Raw genomic sequence first — 19,845 nt, forward strand, 5'->3', positions numbered from 1 at the left:
GCCTTTAGAGTTTTACATTTGTATGAACAAGCATCTGGGGCAAAATTAAATAAGGATAAATCGGAAATTTTGGCATTGGGAACTGGAACTATTTCAAAACATGAATTAGATGCTTGGAGTATTAGAGAGTGTGATGGGGTTTTACAGCTTTTAGGCATATGGATTGGTAAGGATAAATCTCTTTGTGATAGTTTGAATTGGGATTGCAAAGTAAAATCTATTTTGAAGCTATTAGATATGGATTATAATGCTGTTTGGAAAGTTACATGTCTTTATTTCTTTTCTAAAGTACAAGGAATGAATCTTGGTGTTGAAATATTGCATTGCGATTTTAATCATAGACAATTAGGATGTTTGCCTGATGTTTATAAATGTATGTTGTATGCATGGGGGAAGATACGTCATTGTATGGAAATAGAAATTAATGTGACTAACGTTTTTGATATTCCCCTCTTCTGTAATCCAATGATTGTGAATGGTGATAGTATGTTATATATGAGAACATTTATAGAAGCAGGTATTGTCAAGATTAAGGACTTAGCTTATGAATGCAAGAAAGGTTTTATGAAGGACACTTATATTCAAGATATTGTATCTCAAAAGTTCCCTGATGTTTCCGTTGATAAAATTATTAAAGTAGTGAAATGTATTAAGCAATGTATTCCACAAGATTATGTAGTTTTAGTTGAAGAAAATGCAAACACTTGTAAAGCAACTGTTTTAAATATAATTTACAGCGTTAATGGTAGAAAGTATGCTTTACCTAATACAACAAGATCATTTTATGATATACTGTTAAAGACATTAACAAGAGAACCTAATTCTATAAAATACTGGTGTGAAATATTTCCAGATTTTGATGTTCAAAAAGTACAAAAAGTTTTGAACTTTTCATTTTTACAAAGTGATTGGATTGAGTCATCATTCAAAATTTTCCATAGAGTTTTCTTCACTAAGGAGAGACTGATGAAATGCCAAATTACTGTTGATTCTATTTGTCCAGTTTGCAAAGATGTGCATGAAGACTTGGAGCACTTGATCATTGTGTGTAGATGTTTGACTCAGTTCAATGACTTTTTTAAAGATTTCCTACATAACATTATGTGTAATAGTTCTACTAGCTTTGTCAATACTCTAGATTTCAATTATATATGTTACTTTGGTCTAGTCAAGAAGGATAAAAATATAAACTTATACTTTGTAAATACAGTTTTATGTGCTAGTAGATTCTGTGTAGTAAAGAGGAGAAATATCTCTATGAAGGATGATCATTTGATAGACATAGTGCCATATTTTAAAAATGTTCTGCAAAAACATGTGAGTTATGCATACTTGTATTATAAACAGAAGAAGTGCATGTATTTATTTGAAAAGTATTATTTAAACAAAAATCCTGTATTAAGGATAAGTAATGATGAAGTACATATTGAGTTTTAATTGAGATCTGTTGTTAATAATTGTTACAATTCTAACCAACACTGTGATAATATGAATTAATGGGAGACTAGCCCAATAATTCTTTTATGAATGTATTTATTTGAATAAAATTTTATCCAAAAAAAAAAAAAAGAGCGCTCGCTTAGCATGCGAGAGGTACCGGGATCGATACCCGGATTCTCCACAGATACTTTTGTCTTTATTTTTTTACGAAAATTGCATAGCAAAGTTTGTATGGAGACTTTAATGAATATAACACTAGTTTCAAGTGCCTTACTTTTCTGTGTGCACAGTGCTACTATCAACAACTGTGGGACAGATGTACTCCTCACTAAAAATCGTTGTACGTTACAATCATTCGGCAGGACTTAAACTCTTAAAAATAAAGTACCATCCTCGGCGGGATTCGAACCCGCGACCTCTGGATTAGAAGTCCAGCGCGCTATCCCCTGCGCTACGAGGACTTGCAATATCTATCAGCAATTTAAGTATTTATATTCCAGAGAATCAACGACACTTCAAAACAAGCTGAATTTGGCGCCTAAAAGAAAATGCAAACGGAAAAACAAAAAGAGCAGGCTAGCCTTGGTGAGAAGATTATTCTTGTTTTCTTTGTTAGATACCGGATGCTTATGTAAGATGAACTGTGCATTCCATGGTGTAGCATACCATGTGAGCTACGTTTATTGGTCAATAGTCGAAAATTCTCTGATAACACTACTTCTGAGGTTATTTTGTACGCAAAAAAAAATGGGTGAAAATTACTGGTGAAAATGTTTTTAGACCATTTACCTAGATATTACTTGGTCGGAGATACATATGCCGTTTATCTAGACCCGACTATTGGACGGGGAATTAGCTCACATGGTAGAGCGCTCGCTTAGCTCTTGGAGGTTTTTTGGATGTACCATATGTGAAATGTAAACATTGTGTCGTCCGGAGATTTTTTATTGTTTGGTGAGTTCATCGCCTTATCTGTGTTCATAGACATTTTCTGAAGATTGCTAATTAATTATTGATTGAATGTGACCACAGTTTGCTTAGAAACAATTGTTTGTTTGCCCCTTTTCCTGCAATTTCGGTGCAGGAAAAAGGGGGAGGAAGGGTGTGTTTGATTACTATTTGGAGATCTTACTAAAAACCAATGGCTGACTTTGACGGAAGTGGACCAGACAGGTCCAATGGAAAGTCGGCTAATTATGATAGCAAATTTTCTAAGGAGAAAACTGTGTTAATTGCTTGTGCTCTGGAGGGTTTTGGAAAACTAGAGCCTGATTTGTTGATAGATGACATTGAATCGAAATGTGGTATAGGAAGTGTAATTGCATGTGTGCCAAAAACTGGTTACGGCTATGAAATTGTGTTTCGAGAAAGGCAGATGATGGAACCAGTACTCGGTGATCTGACTGTGGATGGAAAAAGATGCAAAGTGAGTGAATTGCAATCTAGCTTTAGATTAGTTTCGATACTTAATTTGAGTATGTATGTGACTGATGAGGAAATTGTGGATAGATTTAATAAAATTGGTGTTGAAATTGTTTCTGTTATTAAGAAGCATAAGATGAAATCAAAGAACAATATTTATGATGGAACAAGAATTTTCAAAGCCAAACTTCCCCCGAATATGAAGTCAATCCCATATTCAATGAAGTTTTCAGTCAATGAGAAAGAGACTGCATATTACCGCGTGATTCATAATCACCAGGTAAAAGTCTGTAATGGTTGCTTTAGTCCTGACCACATGTATAAGGACTGTCCTGAATTCAAATGTTTTGAATGTGGAGAGCAAGGTCATGTCAGGAAGAAATGCTTTAAGAATAAGTGCTCTAAGTGTTTGCATAAGAAGGTTAGCTGTAAGTGTAGTACTCTAAAGAAAACACACGTAGACAATTCTTTTGCTGAATTCCAAGGAACATTTACACGAGATGACGATGTATGGCCATGTAGCAGAATAATGGATGATGACCATACCAATGGTGAGAGTAATATAACTGTTAATGCTCATCTTGATGATGTAAATGATGTCAGTGATAGCGGAAAGAATGATGTTGCGAATCATTACACTGTTGAGCGTGGTGGTCAGTCTTCGGCTTGTAGTGATAATGGCGTTGCTAGTCATATCACTGAAGATGATGAGAATATTGATTTAGATGTTATTTCAAGTGTCGTTGCTAGCCATTGCAGTGATGAGGGTGATGGTAATGGTGATGTGAATGGTGCCGTTTTGGTCAATGATGATGAAGCTGAGATGGTAGATGGTGATGATGAAGTGTCTGGGGAAGTTGGACAAGATGATAGTATGGTTTATGGTGACCAAGAAAGAAACAAGACAGATAAAGAAGAAAGTAATGTTGATATTGAACTTAATGTTAACAATGTTGATTATGTTAAATCTAAAATTAAATGTGTTATGCCAAAAGAAAATGTTTCAGAAAATGATTGTAAAATAGGTTCTATTTTGAATATAGAAGCTTCTGTCTCCCCTCTAGAACAAATTAACAGTCAGGGGGAAGTCAGTCAGAGTTCATGTGACACTTTAGACGACTTTGAAATGGATACTTTCCTGATGACTGATAGTAGTCAAGGGGCAAGTGAAAATGATTTTACTCTTGTAGCTAAGAAAAAAAAATGCCTTGGGTGTCAAGAGGCGTAGTAAGATTAATATAAAGCCTAATCTGAAAGCAGCAAGGTTATCGAATATACATAAAAAATTGAAATAAGGAACAATGGAGTGTTATATGTTTGCTATTTTACATTTTTGTTTTGCGATGGCTTCTTTTAATTTTATAAGCCTTAATTGTAATGGTCTATGTGACAAAAATAAAAGAGAGTGTATTTTTGCACTGTGTAATGAAAGGAAATATGATGTTGTATGTTTACAAGAAACATTCTGGAATGATGATTTATATAAAATTATACAGAATGACAATAGTGTATGGGATGGTGATATTTTTGCTAGTAATAGTAATTGTAATAGAAAAGGTGTGGCTATTCTTTTAAGTAAAAGATTGAGAAATGTTTTTAAAGTTTTTGATAGTATATGTGGCAGATTATTGCATATTCAAGGTAAAGTTGAAGGTAAAAATGTTGATATAATCAATGTGTATGCTCCTAATAGTATCAGTGATAAATGTACTTTTTTTAATGATTGTAAAGACAAAATATATGGAGATGAATATATTATAGTTGTAGGAGATTTCAATACTGCGTTCTGTCCTTTAGATAGAAGTGGAAAAACTACGTTTTATGCAGATAAATCTGTAAAATGTTTAACTAATTTGATGAATGATAAATGTTTATTTGATGTATGGAGAAATAGAAATATGAATGTCAAAATGTTTTCTAGAAAACAGGTAGTTCAAGGTTTTTTAACACAAAGTAGGATTGATTATATTTTGGTATCTAGTAATTTAAAATCATGTATAAGAAATATTTTTTATAGCGACACATGCTTTAGTGATCATCGCATTGTAAATATGAAACTTGATTTCTCTGAAGTTGAAAAAGGACTTGGTGTTTGGCTTTTTAATGAAACCTTATTAAATGATGATGTTTATGTTGAAAAGATTAGACAAATTTTATTTGATGAAATTGGTTCTGATTTTTATTTGTCAAATCCACTTATTTGGTGGGATAATTTGAAATATAGAGTAAAGAAAGTCAGCCAAATATATGGAAAAGAGAAACAAAAAGAATTAAATAGAGAGTATTTTAGGTTACAAAATAAGCTGCAAGAAATGTCTGTGAAGTCAGCTTGTAGTATATCAATTGATCATGTCAAATATTTAGAATTGAAAGATGAATTAGAAAGTTTAGAAAAACACAAATGTAATGGTGCTATTATTAGATCAAAATGTCAGTATTCAATTGAAAGTGATAAGAATACAGCTTATTTCTTAAGTTTAGAGAAACATAGACAAAACAGAAATATGATATGTAGTTTAAAAAATTGTGATGGTGTTGTTGTCAATGATTCTGCTGAAATGTTAGATGTTGTACACAATTTTTATGAGAAACTCTTTTCTTGTGTTCAAACTGATCATGAGGCAATAGAGGAAATGTTAGACTGTGTTAACGTTAGTGTTGAAAATTGTGATATTGAAAACTGTGATTGTGAAATTACTAGTGATGAAATTGAAACCTCTATAAAAGGCATGAAAAAGGGTAAAACACCTGGCCCTGATGGGCTTACTGTAGAATTTTATTTATACTTTTTAGTGAGTTGAAACCGGTATTGAAATATATTTATGACTGTATTGGAGAAAATAAAATTTTGTCAAGATCTATGAGATATGGAATGATTAACCTGATTTATAAGAATAGAGGTGACAAGTCTGACCTGAAAAACTTCAGACCTATAACTTTGTTAAATGTTGATTATAAAATTTTAGCCAGAGTAATGGCCAACAGATTTAAATTTGTATTACCAAAGATTATATCACCAAATCAGAGTTGTTGTATTATTGGTAAAGATATTTCTGATACTACAGTAAGTATCAGAGATATTATAGAATTAGTAGAAATGGATGATTTGGAATGTTATTTGCTGAAACTTGATCAGGAAAAGGCATTTGACAGAGTTGGACATGACTACTTATTTTCTGTATTGCAGAAATTTGGATTTGGGGAGAAATTCATTTCATGGATAAAGATATTTTATACTGACATTTTCAGCACTGTCAAATTCAATGGTTTTTTGTCCAAGTATTTTCAATTAAAGAACTCTGTAAAACAAGGGTGTCCTATATCAGCTTTGTTATATGTGTTAGTTGCTGAACCCTTGAGTATTATGATTAAAAGGAATGATAGAATTCATGGTATACAAATTCCCAATGCATCTGGTGAGGAGAAAATATTTTCACATGCAGATGATACAACATTGATATTGTCTGACAAAAATTCAGTAAATGAGGCCTTTGGAGTTTTAAATTTGTATGAACAAGCATCTGGGGCAAAATTGAATAAAGATAAATCTGAAATTTTGGCATTGGGTACCGGAAAGATATCGAAACAAGAAATAGATGCTTGGAATATTAAAGAGTGTGATGGGGTTCTTCAGCTTTTAGGTATATGGATTGGCAAAGACAAAACTGTTTGTGATAATTTAAATTGGGATTGCAAAGCGCAATCTATTTCAAAATTATTGAATTTTTGGAAAATGAGACATTTATCAATACAGGGTAGAGTAACGGTTATAAATACCTTGTTGATGAGTAAATTATGGTATACTCTAATGGTGGTTAATATACCTGAGAAATACTATTTAGACATTAAAAAGATGTGTGTAGATTTTTTGTGGAATAATAAGCCATCATTGGTTGCATATGATGTTATAATAAATAGAGTTTTGAATGTTGGTTTAAATTTTCCAGATATATTTCACAAAATGTATGCTTTTAGACTTAAATTTTTAAGTCGATTGTTAGATAATGATTATAATGCAGGGTGGAAACATACTTGCACTTATTTTTTATCAAAAGTTCTAGATATGAATCTTGGTATGGAAATTCTATTTTGTGATCTTAATAATAGACAATTAGGTATTTTACCTGATTTTTATAAGTGTATGTTATATGCTTGGGGAAAGATTCGTACTCATATGGAAATTGATATAAATGTGAATAATGTATTTGATGTTCCATTGTTTTATAATCCAATGATAGTAAATGATGGGAAAATGTTGTATATTAAACCCTTTGTAGATGCAGGAATAGTTAAAATTAAAGACTTGGCATTTGAATGTAAAAAAGGTTTTTTGAAGAACAAATATGTACAGGATATAGTCTCTCAAAGGTTTCCTGAGTTAGTTGCTGATAGAATTGTTGATGTAGTTCAGTGTATTAAGCAGTGTATTCCAGAACAGGTAAAACGTTTAGTTAGAGAAAATGCATATAACTATAATAAACCTGTTTTGAATGTAGTATATAATGATAATGGTAAAAAATATACATTACCTAGAACGGCAAAAATTTGTTATGGTATGCTCTTAGAAACTAGCACAATAATGCCAAATGCTGTCAGCTACTGGTATGAAGTATTTAGTGATTTTAATGTACAAAGGGTTCAAAGTATTTTGAATTTTCCATTTTTACCTAGTGACTGTATTGAAACATCGTTTAAAATTTTCCATAGAGTTTTATTTACGAAGGAGAGATTATTCAGATGTCATATTACTATTGATTCTTTATGTCCAGTATGTTATGATGTACATGAAGATTTGGAACATCTTATAATTTCATGTAGATGTTTAACTAAATTCAACAACTTTTTGAAGGATTTCCTACATAACATTTTGTGCAATAGCTCTACAAGATATGTCAATATGCTTGATTTTAATTTTCTATGTTATTTTGGATTAACTGAGAAAGATAAAAACAGTAACTATTATTTTGTTAATACTGTCTTAGCATTTAGAAAATTTTGTGTTGTGAAAAGGAGAAATGTAGCTGTGAAAGATGAGAAAGTACTAGATATTCAAAATTATTTTAAGTCCGTACTTCAGCGACATGTAAATTATGCTTATATGTATTATAAAAAGAAGAACTTTTCATTGTTTGAAAAATACTACTTGAAAAGAAATCCTGTTTTACGTATCTGTGACGAAAATGTTGTGATTGACTTTTAGTATGCAAGCCATTATATAATATGGAAGATTGACTTAACATACATGATATTATTAATTGTTATCTGTGATATGTGAATTAGTGGGAGATTAGCCCAATAATTCTTTTACATGTAAATATATTTCTGTGAATAAACTTTTATCAAGAAAAAAAAAAGAGCGCTCGCTTAGCATGCGAGAGGTACCGGGATCGATACCCGGATTCTCCACAGATACTTTTGTCTTTATTTTTTTACGAAAATTGCATAGCAAAGTTTGTATGGAGACTTTAATTATCATGATCTTGTTTTTGAATGTTGTGTAGTAACTGTTATTGTGATTAAAAATAATCGCAGTTATATTGCATCACGCTACCATGTGCACACATGCTAATTCGAAATGCTTTCCTTTGGTTGTAGGAATTTTAGAAATCAAACATACATGCTAAGTTACAAAATGAATATAACACTAGTTTCAAGTGCCTTACTTTTCTGTGTGCACAGTGCTACTATCAACAACTGTGGGACAGATGTACGCTTCACTAAAAATCGTTGTACGTTACAATCATTCGGCAGGACTTAAACTCTTAAAAATAAAGTACCATCCTCGGCGGGATTCGAACCCGCGACCTCTGGATTAGAAGTCCAGCGCGCTATCCCCTGCGCTACGAGGACTTGCAATATCTATCAGCAATTTAAGTATTTATATTCCAGAGAATCAACGACACTTCAAAACAAGCTGAATTTGGCGCCTAAAAGAAAATGCAAACGGAAAAACAAAAAGAGCAGGCTAGCCTTGGTGAGAAGATTATTCTTGTTTTCTTTGTTAGATACCGGATGCTTATGTAAGATGAACTGTGCATTCCATGGTGTAGCATACCATGTGAGCTACGTTTATTGGTCAATAGTCGAAAATTCTCTGATAACACTACTTCTGAGGTTATTTTGTACGCAAAAAAAAATGGGTGAAAATTACTGGTGAAAATGTTTTTAGACCATTTACCTAGATATTACTTGGTCGGAGATACATATGCCGTTTATCTAGACCCGACTATTGGACGGGGAATTAGCTCACATGGTAGAGCGCTCGCTTAGCATGCGAGAGGTACCGGGATCGATACCCGGATTCTCCACAGATACTTTTGTCTTTATTTTTTTACGAAAATTGCATAGCAAAGTTTGTATGGAGACTTTAATTATCATGATCTTGTTTTTGAATGTTGTGTAGTAACTGTTATTGTGATTAAAAATAATCGCAGTTATATTGCATCACGCTACCATGTGCACACATGCTAATTCGAAATGCTTTCCTTTGGTTGTAGGAATTTTAGAAATCAAACATACATGCTAAGTTACAAAATGAATATAACACTAGTTTCAAGTGCCTTACTTTTCTGTGTGCACAGTGCTACTATCAACAACTGTGGGACAGATGTACGCCTCACTAAAAATCGTTGTACGTTACAATCATTCGGCAGGACTTAAACTCTTAAAAATAAAGTACCATCCTCGGCGGGATTCGAACCCGCGACCTCTGGATTAGAAGTCCAGCGCGCTATCCCCTGCGCTACGAGGACTTGCAATATCTATCAGCAATTTAAGTATTTATATTCCAGAGAATCAACGACACTTCAAAACAAGCTGAATTTGGCGCCTAAAAGAAAATGCAAACGGAAAAACAAAAAGAGCAGGCTAGCCTTGGTGAGAAGATTATTCTTGTTTTCTTTGTTAGATACCGGATGCTTATGTAAGATGAACTGTGCATTCCATGGTGTAGCATACCATGTGAGCTACGTTTATTGGTCAATAGTCGAAAATTCTCTGATAACACTACTTCTGAAGTTATTTTGTACGCAAAAAAAATGGGTGAAAATTACTGGTGAAAATGTTTTTAGACCATTTACCTAGATATTACTTGGTCGGAGATACATATGCCGTTTATCTAGACCCGACTATTGGACGGGGAATTAGCTCACATGGTAGAGCTAAGTAAATTTTGTGTTGTGAAAAGGAGAAATGTAGCTGTGAAAGATGAGAAAGTACTAGATATTCAAATTTATTTTAAGTCCGTACTTCAGCGACATGTAAATTATGCTTATATGTATTATAAAAAGAAGAACTTTTCATTGTTTGAAAAATACTACTTGAAAAGAAATCCTGTTTTACGTATCTGTGACGAAAATGTTGTGATTGACTTTTAGTATGCAAGCCATTATATAATATGGAAGATTGACTTAACATACATGATATTATTAATTGTTATCTGTGATATGTGAATTAGTGGGAGATTAGCCCAATAATTCTTTTACATGTAAATATATTTCTGTGAATAAACTTTTATCAAGAAAAAAAAAAAGCGCTCACTTAGCATGCGAGAGGTACCGGGATCGATACCCGGATTCTCCACAGATACTTTTGTCTTTATTTTTTTACGAAAATTGCATAGCAAAGAGTGTATGGAGACTTTAATTATCATGATCTTGTTTTTGAATGTTGTGTAGTAACTGTTATTGTGATTAAAAATAATCGCAGTTATATTGCATCACGCTACCATGTGCACACATGCTAATTCGAAATGCTTTCCTTTGGTTGTAGGAATTTTAGAAATCAAACATACAAAGTTACAAAATGAATATAACACTAGTTTCAAGTGTCTTACTTTTCTGTGTGCACAGTGCTACTATCAACAACTGTGGGACAGATGTACTCCTCACTAAAAATCGTTGTACGTTACAATCATTCGGCAGGACTTAAACTCTTAAAAATAAAGTACCATCCTCGGCGGGATTCGAACCCGCGACCTCTGGATTAGAAGTCCAGCGCGCTATCCCCTGCGCTACGAGGACTTGCAATATCTATCAGCAATTTAAGTATTTATATTCCAGAGAATCAACGACACTTCAAAACAAGCTGAATTTGGCGCCTAAAAGAAAATGCAAACGGAAAAACAAAAAGAGCCGGCTAGCCTTGGTGAGAAGATTATTCTTGTTTTCTTTGTTAGATACCGGATGTTATGTAAGATGAACTGTGCATTCCATGGCGTAGCATACCATGTGAGCTACGTTTATTGGTCAATAGTCGAAAATTCTCTGATAACACTACTTCTGAGGTTATTTTGTACGCAAAAAATGGGTGAAAATTACTGGTGAAAATGTTTTTAGACCATTTACCTAGATATTACTTGGTCGGAGATACATATGCCGTTTATCTAGACCCGACTATTGGACGGGGAATTAGCTCACATGGTAGAGCGCTCGCTTAGCATGCGAGAAGGTACCGGGATCGATACCCGGATTCTCCACAGATACTTTTGTCTTTATTTTTTTTACGAAAATTGCATAGCAAAGAGTGTATGGAGACTTTAATTATCATGATCTTGTTTTTGAATGTTGTGTAGTAACTGTTATTGTGATTAAAAATAATCGCAGTTATATTGCATCACGCTACCATGTGCACACATGCTAATTCGAAATGCTTTCCTTTGGTTGTAGGAATTTTAGAAATCAAACATACATGCTAAGTTACAAAATGAATATAACACTAGTTTCAAGTGCCTTACTTTTCTGTGTGCACAGTGCTAATATCAATAACTCATAAAAATGAAGCATCATCCTCGAGCTTTTCGATCCCTGTTTTCACCTAAGGGTCGCTTGTAGTTGCGAACAACTAGGGTGAAAAATACTTATCCACGGCAACAAACCTGATGTGTCTTCAATGAACGACGAGGATAAGGTCACGACAAAGGATGAGATTTCACGCAGGCCCAGCGAAATACTAATACATACACATGTAGCATTTTTAGATGATATAAGCACTTGCAGACTATATTAGTAAAATGATAGAAGACTGAAGTAGACAAACTGAGGGACCAGACAATCCTGGCTTGGGACAGGCGTGAAAAAGTAAAACGGACGTACGTATGAGATCCTCAATTAGTTACGTATCTCCATAATACAATTGAGATTCTGAATTCTCATTTTTGTAATATCTCCAAAATTGATGTTGATGTTGAGAAAAAAGCAATTTAAGAATCATTGTCATTTAGCTTAAATTTTCAGTACAATGCATCTTGGAAGTTTCATAATAATATATATAAGAAGGCTTGTTCCAGACTCAGTTATCGAGACGTCTCAAACACTCTCTCGATAGAAAACCTTTATATTAACTATTTATTTGGCATTCATAAGACATATCCTTGAGTATTTGGACTCGGTGTGGGATAACATCTATAATAACTATCCTCCATTGTCAATTGAGGAATGATGTCAGTAACTTAAAATCACACTGATTTCATGATTTTTTGAAAGATGACCCAACTTGTCCAAATTGTTGACATAAATGTGGGGATAATATTCATTTCTTCTTTGATTGTCCCACATATGATCATATAAGAGATGTTCGTATAACTTCTCTCGATGACGTTTGTATAATATTGATTTGTTGTGACATCCATCATTAATTTGATCCTCTATCCTTTATGATAACATCTAAGAATGAACTGTCCGGTACTTCCATACATTGTTTACTAAGTTACAGCCCTAGATCAATCCTACGAGGAGGAATGACCCGGCCAGCGAAAGCTATATTTTTATATAGCCTAGCTGGCCGAGTGGTCTAGGGCGCTGCCCTTCGTGCCATAGATGCCACAGTGGTACGAGTTCGAGTCCCGCGGAGGGAACAACCAAAATTTTGCATCCCAAATTTTACAGTTCTAACATCGTTGGGAATTTTTCAGACCTTTCAATATGTTTACATATCTTCCCTATATTAGTTTGATCCGTTGGAGCAGTGTAGCGAGTAGAGTCGTCACATTCTGGGACGTTTACATATATACCGATAAAGATTTTAATACACAATAATAAAATATATAATGAGCAACATTTTCAGTCAACAAATGACCTTCAGCGTGTATGAAAGTAAATGGTGTGTGTATATATTAGTCTAACGGAAGCTGCCAACCAGCAAACTTAATGGGTATCGGATCTTGGACATTCTGTTACAGACACACGTTTTGTGCTGGAATAAAGAAACTCTACAAAATAGAAACAACTTAATGGTTTTTTTGTTTATTAATTCTGCGTGGGTGTAAAACACGGAGTTCTTATATCCAAAATCCATCCCGCTTTACTCTCTGTAGATCGCTCCAGATCGTGTGAACAATCACGATCTGGAGCGATGAGTCTTACTTTATAGCTGATATATTCCGAAAGAATGAATATCGTTAGCTGGATCCTGTAATCTCAGTTTCCGCTATATAGATGACGAATTATCTTTAAACAATCCTAGTTTCGGGGATTTGATACATCGCATCTACCCCCAAAGAAATTGAGATAAAGGATACTACAGGCACTGTGAAATCAGCCTCATATTTTGACTTACACTTAGAGATCAATGGTACTGGAAATCTATTGACCAAACTTTACGACAAACGTGATGACTTTTCATTCAGAATTGTCAAGTTCCATCTATGGCAACATCCCTTCAGCACCTGCGTATGGAGTTTTCATGTCACAACTCATACGTTATGCCAGAGCTTGCCGTAATTACGCAAACTTTGTATATCGCGCTAGACTTCTGAAACAGGATTATATTGCCTTAATATTGAAGTCATCACTACAGAAGTTTATGGTCGTCATCATGAACTCGCGGATCGTTACGGTATATCCATCTGCACTATAAAAACTTATTTGTTTAACATGTCATAGTTTTCCTTTCCTCTTTCGTCTACACCTGATCTTTCTTTCAATGAGTGGGTGTTTTTAAAAAAAAAACAGAGGATGCTACCCTACCGGTGCACCTGGTCCATGCTCCCAGTTTTAGTGGAGTCCGAGTTGCTCATTTACTTTTGTTACTTTGTATATATTATTTAGGTCTTTCACTACATGGGAAAGACCTTATTGTTTTTCTAATGTTCTTTTTATTCTCTCGTCATTTCCAAAATTTACTTTGACATGATCCACCCTATTCATCTTTCATGATATCATTACTAAATTTGGACCATCGATAGAGTTCATTAAGGACTTTCAAAAGATGACCCTGTGAAGAATTTTATTATCCGATGTAGAAGTTCTCTCCCTTTTATTGGCCCCTTTTCAACATGGTACCCCGAACACATTTTTCATGATATCATGACCATATTTGGTGAACGTGTAGATGTCGACAGGTTCTAAAAATGACCATGCTAAGGATTTTATTATCATCATTACGAGTAATGCACCTTTAAAATACTTTCTTTCAATCGCTCTTATCTTAAAAACCATGATAGATAGAATCAATCTGAAAACAGTTTCATCTACACAAACAGAAGATCAAATGAATGAACATAAACATGTATTTTGTTATCAAACTATACGGGAGTTAGATCTCTTGAAATATCATACTAAAGTTTTGAAAAATTTTATTTCGAGAACCGGGAGTTGTAGAGACATAGGATATTCATCAATGATCTTTGGTCTATGTGATATTTTATTTGCATTCAAAGTTAAAGGTCATAGAATGCTAGGAAGCCTTCTCACTGCAAACTCCAGTTCTTGATATTAAGAAAACGATAAGAGATAAGTGCATACATACAGGTATGAAATGACCCTCTCGATAAGCCCTACATTTTGAGACCAAATTAACATCTGTCAGACCGTCTGTTCTGACAATTTAAATGTTTTGCAGAATCCGGTTTGTGACCTTGACATAAATGTATGACCTTGACTTTGTTAGTTTTTTTTTAAGGTCAAGTAATCCTAAGATGTATGGTGGTAGTTTCATGTCTCTACGACTTCCAGTTCTGGACTTTGTTATCGCATCATACTTTAATAATCACTGAGCTCAAAATGAGCTCTGTAATTGCCAAAATTGTTTTGTAATTTTGTTGCATATGTTCTGTAGATTATTATACAATTGTCAGATTTGAAAAATCTTGTCTAGTTTTGGATCTGTTGAAATTTTAGTTTTTTTTCAGAGCGGTGGTATATATTTCAAAACCCACAGTAGACACAAATGATCAGTACACAGAATGATAGATCTGCTAAAGTACAACAGTTTGACAAAATACCAAGTACCAATATAAAAAAAACAATGATACTACAGCAACTTAAAATTTTCATCTTTTCCAATTGTTTTATATATTTCATCAATACCTATCTATAGATTTGATATTGCATCATATTTTTCATCTTCGTCGAAGGGGGTCATGTGATACATCATCTTGAAGGTCTAAATGAGCACATTTCAAAAATTAGAGTTTCAACCACGATAAATCATGCATGTTCGAAGAGTAGGGTCATTAAATGCAAACATTTAAAGTTCTTAGAAGGTAAGATTGTTGCATATCAAATGAAAGGTCTTAAAGTGTACATCCGAAATATCGATGTTCTGTCTCGAAATAAATGAGTTGGATGAGGTCAACTTAAGTTTTTTATATAGTTGTCGCATATCAAATTAAAGTTCATAACGTGTACATCTCAAATATCAATTTTTTTGTATAGAAAAGGAAGCCAGTTGGGGTTAATAAGTACAAAATGCTAAAGTTCACAGAAAGTAGGGTTGTTGTATATTTAATAAAAGGTCGTCATGTTTACATTACAAAAATCATGATGGAAACATCGACAATTGCATTTGACTAGACGACCAAGTGCAAAAAAAACTTCAAGGGAAAGACCTTTCAATTGTTCAACAAACAATTGACGTACTAGTTTCATTTATGTTCTTGTTGGGATTGTTTTCTTTCCATGTCTGATCTTTGTCCCTGATTATATTCTATTGATTTCCGCCTGAATCTTGCTTCCCTTGATTATTCTTTCACATAAAAATTACTTTTACTCATATTCAGAGGAAATAGATGCTATCAAATCAGTCAAAAATACTTACAAATTGAGTATAGTTTACCCAAAAATTATTACATTTTAATATTTTCATATTCCCAGACCAATGAAAATGTTTTTACAATGTACTATGTATAATAAAAATGGACACTTTTCATATAAAAAAAATCAATATTTTCTGTTTTAGACAAATAAGATGGTAGCTAAAATAGCTAAATAATTTCAAAATTGAGTATATTTTACAAATGCTTCTTGAAATTCTTATATTTTATTCTCCTTGAACATGGAAAATATGTTCCTAATGATCCATTTCCAAAATAAATATTGCTATTTTCACATAAAAATTACATTTTATATATTCAGAGAAAGTAGATGCTATCGCATCAGTCAAAAATACTTTATAACTTAAAAACTGACTACTTTACCCCAACTTTATTAAACTTCAATATTTTCCTATTCCAAAACCAATGAAAATATTTTTGCAATGTACCATGTATAATTAAAATGGACACTTCAATCTCGGTTTCCGCTATATAGATGACGTATTATCTTTAAACAATCCTAATTTCGGGGATTTGATACATCGCATCTACCCCAAAGAACTTGAGATAAAGGATACCACAGACAGTCAGTCTCATATCTTGACCTACACTTAGAAATCGATGGTAAAGGAAAACTATTGACCAAACTTTACGACAAACGTAATGACTTTTCATTCAGAATTGTCAACTTTCATTTCATATGTGGCAACATCCCTTCGGCTCCTGCGTATGGAGTGTTCATATCACAACTCATACGTTATGCCAGAGCTTGCCGAAACTACGCAGACGTTTTGTATCGCGCTAGAACTCTAACAAATAGGCTTCTGGAACAGGGTTATGTTGCTACAAGATTGAAGTCATCACTACAGAAGTTTTATGGTCGTCATCATGAACTCGTGGATCGTTATGGTGTATCCATCAGCACCATGAAAACTGATTTATTCAACGGGTCATAGTTTTCCTTTCCTCGTTTGTCTACCCGGACTTGACTTTTTATGAGCAACTCGGCGGCTGTTTCTAGAAAAGCAGAGGACGCTTACCCTACCGGTGCACCTGGTCCATGCTCCCAGTTTTTAGTGGAGTCCGAGTTGCTCATTTGCTTTTTGTTACTTTGCATGTATGATTTTAGTTACTTTATGTTCTTTGTTGTGTATGTCTGTTTTCCATGTCTGGTCTTTGTCCCTGGATTACATTCTTTTGATTACCGCTATAACCTTGGTTCCCTTGATTACTCTTATAAATATGATTTTAAAGTACACATTCTCAGCTTAATTTTGACTACTTTTGATCACAATACACACAAATAATGCACTTACAATGCATATTTCTAGGTTCAGTGTGTTTTGGTACTACATAGGAGGGTTGGCCATTTGATCCGGAAGTTGTTAGTGAGACCCAATTCCTTGTCACAAAGTTATGGCCCTTGAAATGCACAAATTTAACCAGGTGAGCGATTCGGGCTCCTGGGAGTCTCTTGTTTAGACAAATAAGATGGTATCGCATTAGCTAAAATAGCTAAATAACTTCAAAATTTAGTATATTTTACCATGCTTCTTGAAATTTCTATATTTTATTCTCCTTGAACATGGAAAATATATTCCTCTCGATCCATTTGCAAAAAAAAATATTGCTATATTTCACAAAAGAATTACTTTTTTCATATTTCAAGAGGAACCAGATGATTGTGGCATCAGTCAAAAATACTTTATAACTTAAAAACTGACTTTATTTTACCCCAAGTTTATTCAATCACAATATTTTCATACTCCCAGACCAATGAAAATGTTTTTGCAATGTACCATGTATAATAAAAATGGACACTTTTCATATCAAAAATTCAATATTTTCTTTTTTAGACCAATAAGATGGTATCGCATTAGCTAAAATATCCAAATAACTTCAATACTTAGTATATTTTACCAATGCTTCCTCTAATTCTTTTATTTTATTCTCCTTGAACATGGAAAATGTGTTCTCCATGATCTATACAATAAATACTACTATTTTTCACATAAAAATTCCTTTTTTATTCATATTCAGGGATGAAAGACTGTTTTGATGTGCAAAAAAAGCTAATTTAAAAAATGAGACAAAATTCGCTTTGTTTGCATTTGCTTTTCACGAATGATTGAGAAAACATCACACTTTTACCACTGAATAGCTGTGGTTTTTGCTTGATCACTGTATAACCGAATGTTTATGTTGTTATATATTTAATTCATTTAAATTGTCATTCTTATCAAAGGAATTTACATAGGCTACACACTTATTTTCTAAGAAAATTACCGTTAATTTAAAAATACCGGCGTTGGGGCCGTAAAACATGCGTAAGGGCTTAGACACGTGTGAACAATAGCATGAACGATATAGGTTTTCGGTCCGACCCAGGCTTATTATTATCATTTTGTGTTTTTTTTTATCATAGTAATTGCATTTATAATTTCAGTAACTGTTTTCTCTTATTATGTCAATGAACAGTTAGCATTTTCATGGTTTCATCTTATAACATCTATTATTATACTTCATGTCAATTTGCTGAATCTTGATTGGTTCAATACGAGGGTAATAATCTGCACTATTACATGGCTCTGAGGGGGATGGAGAATCAACTGATATAACATCGATTAATACATATATTTATTTTCTTTACTTACTGTATGGTACCAAATTAACTATGAATCTGTACCTAAACATTTCTAATTGTATTGTCGAATTAAAAAGTGACTTGGGTTGGAACTGGAAAAGAAAGTGTTAAAATGAGAATGTATGTCATTGACTTTTTTGTGTTTGTTTGTTTGTTTTGTTTGCTTATTGTTTTTGTTTTTGTTTGTTTTTGTTTTGTTTTGTTTTGTTTTGTTTTTGTTTTTGTTTTTTGTTGTTGCTGTTGTTGTTTACTCTGTAAAGACCTATGGTAACAGTCTGAAAAATTCCCAACGATGTTAGAACTGTCAAATGACCCGGCCAGCAAAATCTATATTTTTATATAACCTAATTATAAGCTGGCCGATCGCGAATGGTCTAGGGCGCTGGACTTTGTGCAGGCGGTGTTGCCATAGATGTCACAGCGGTATGAGTTCGAGTCCCGCGGAGGGAACGACCAAAAATTTGCATCGCAAATTTGACAGTTCTAACATCGATGGGAATTTTTCAAATTTTCAATAGTTCAAAGTATTGTAATGTCAACACTTTTTGGTGAAAAAGGCTGCTGTTGTCTTCGTAGTACGACTTTATCTCGAACTACGCTTACGTAACTCTGACGAGTTGTTTTTTGGAAGAGTAATCATGTGCAAGGGGACCAAGATTCTAGCGGAAATCAAAAGAATATAGTCCATAGACCAAGATCCATCGACACATGGAAAACAAATACAAAAAGAATGTTAATTTTGTCAGCTTACTTTTCACCAAGAGACACCCATTTTCACGACTACAATGGAATATTTCGTATAGACCTTATATGTATTAGCACTATATTTCGAGTTCAGTGAGATATTTCACCAAATTCGTGTATTACTTATATTATCATTTGTTTATTCTAAATAATTGTTCATGTAAGAAATAAGAAACAGCGAATGTAGTATTCGAGAAGTGAAATAAATATCCGAACATTCAAAACTGTATTTCTACATGTAGTTGATGTGGTTGTTAAATACATACTAAACTATGGAGAACATTAAAGAACATATGTATATTATACATACACAAAAATAACCCAAAAAAACTTTTAAACACGCACTGTTAAAACAAATGTTCGGTTAAAAATGTGATTTCTAAACGGTTAGGGGTTGCTTGTTCTATCATATCATACTCGTAATTACCACTCAAATTATAAGATCACAGTCCTCTCAGTCACACGAGCAACTCTCCCTTCAGCCATATCTTAGTGATCCTTTCATACGAAGATTGACATGCTTAGTCGACCTTGACGTTAACACAAATCACTCACTAGAATTCAT

The 19,845-nt window shown here is 33.4% G+C and overlaps 5 non-coding genes across 5 annotated transcripts; 1 reads left to right on the plus strand and 4 right to left on the minus strand.

The window, feature by feature from the left end:
* Positions 1–1,828: 1,828 nt before the first annotated feature.
* Trnar-ucu (transfer RNA arginine (anticodon UCU)) lies at positions 1,829–1,901 on the minus strand. Its single transcript has one exon. It is a non-coding gene; the product is annotated as a tRNA-Arg (tRNA).
* Positions 1,902–8,639: 6,738 nt separating this feature from the next.
* On the minus strand, positions 8,640–8,712 carry Trnar-ucu (transfer RNA arginine (anticodon UCU)). Its single transcript has one exon. It is a non-coding gene; the product is annotated as a tRNA-Arg (tRNA).
* A 385-nt stretch (positions 8,713–9,097) lies between these two features.
* Positions 9,098–9,170, plus strand: Trnaa-agc (transfer RNA alanine (anticodon AGC)). Its single transcript has one exon. It is a non-coding gene; the product is annotated as a tRNA-Ala (tRNA).
* Positions 9,171–9,541: 371 nt separating this feature from the next.
* Positions 9,542–9,614, minus strand: Trnar-ucu (transfer RNA arginine (anticodon UCU)). The gene has a single exon. It is a non-coding gene; the product is annotated as a tRNA-Arg (tRNA).
* Positions 9,615–10,810: 1,196 nt separating this feature from the next.
* Trnar-ucu (transfer RNA arginine (anticodon UCU)) lies at positions 10,811–10,883 on the minus strand. The gene has a single exon. It is a non-coding gene; the product is annotated as a tRNA-Arg (tRNA).
* Between the last annotated feature and the right edge of the window lie 8,962 nt (positions 10,884–19,845).

The sequence above is a fragment of the Perna viridis genome, chromosome 3 (assembly GCF_037379345.1).
Source record: "Perna viridis isolate PV_CMFRI_1.1 ecotype Kerala chromosome 3, ASM3737934v1, whole genome shotgun sequence".
Taxonomy (NCBI): Eukaryota; Metazoa; Mollusca; class Bivalvia; order Mytilida; family Mytilidae; genus Perna; species Perna viridis.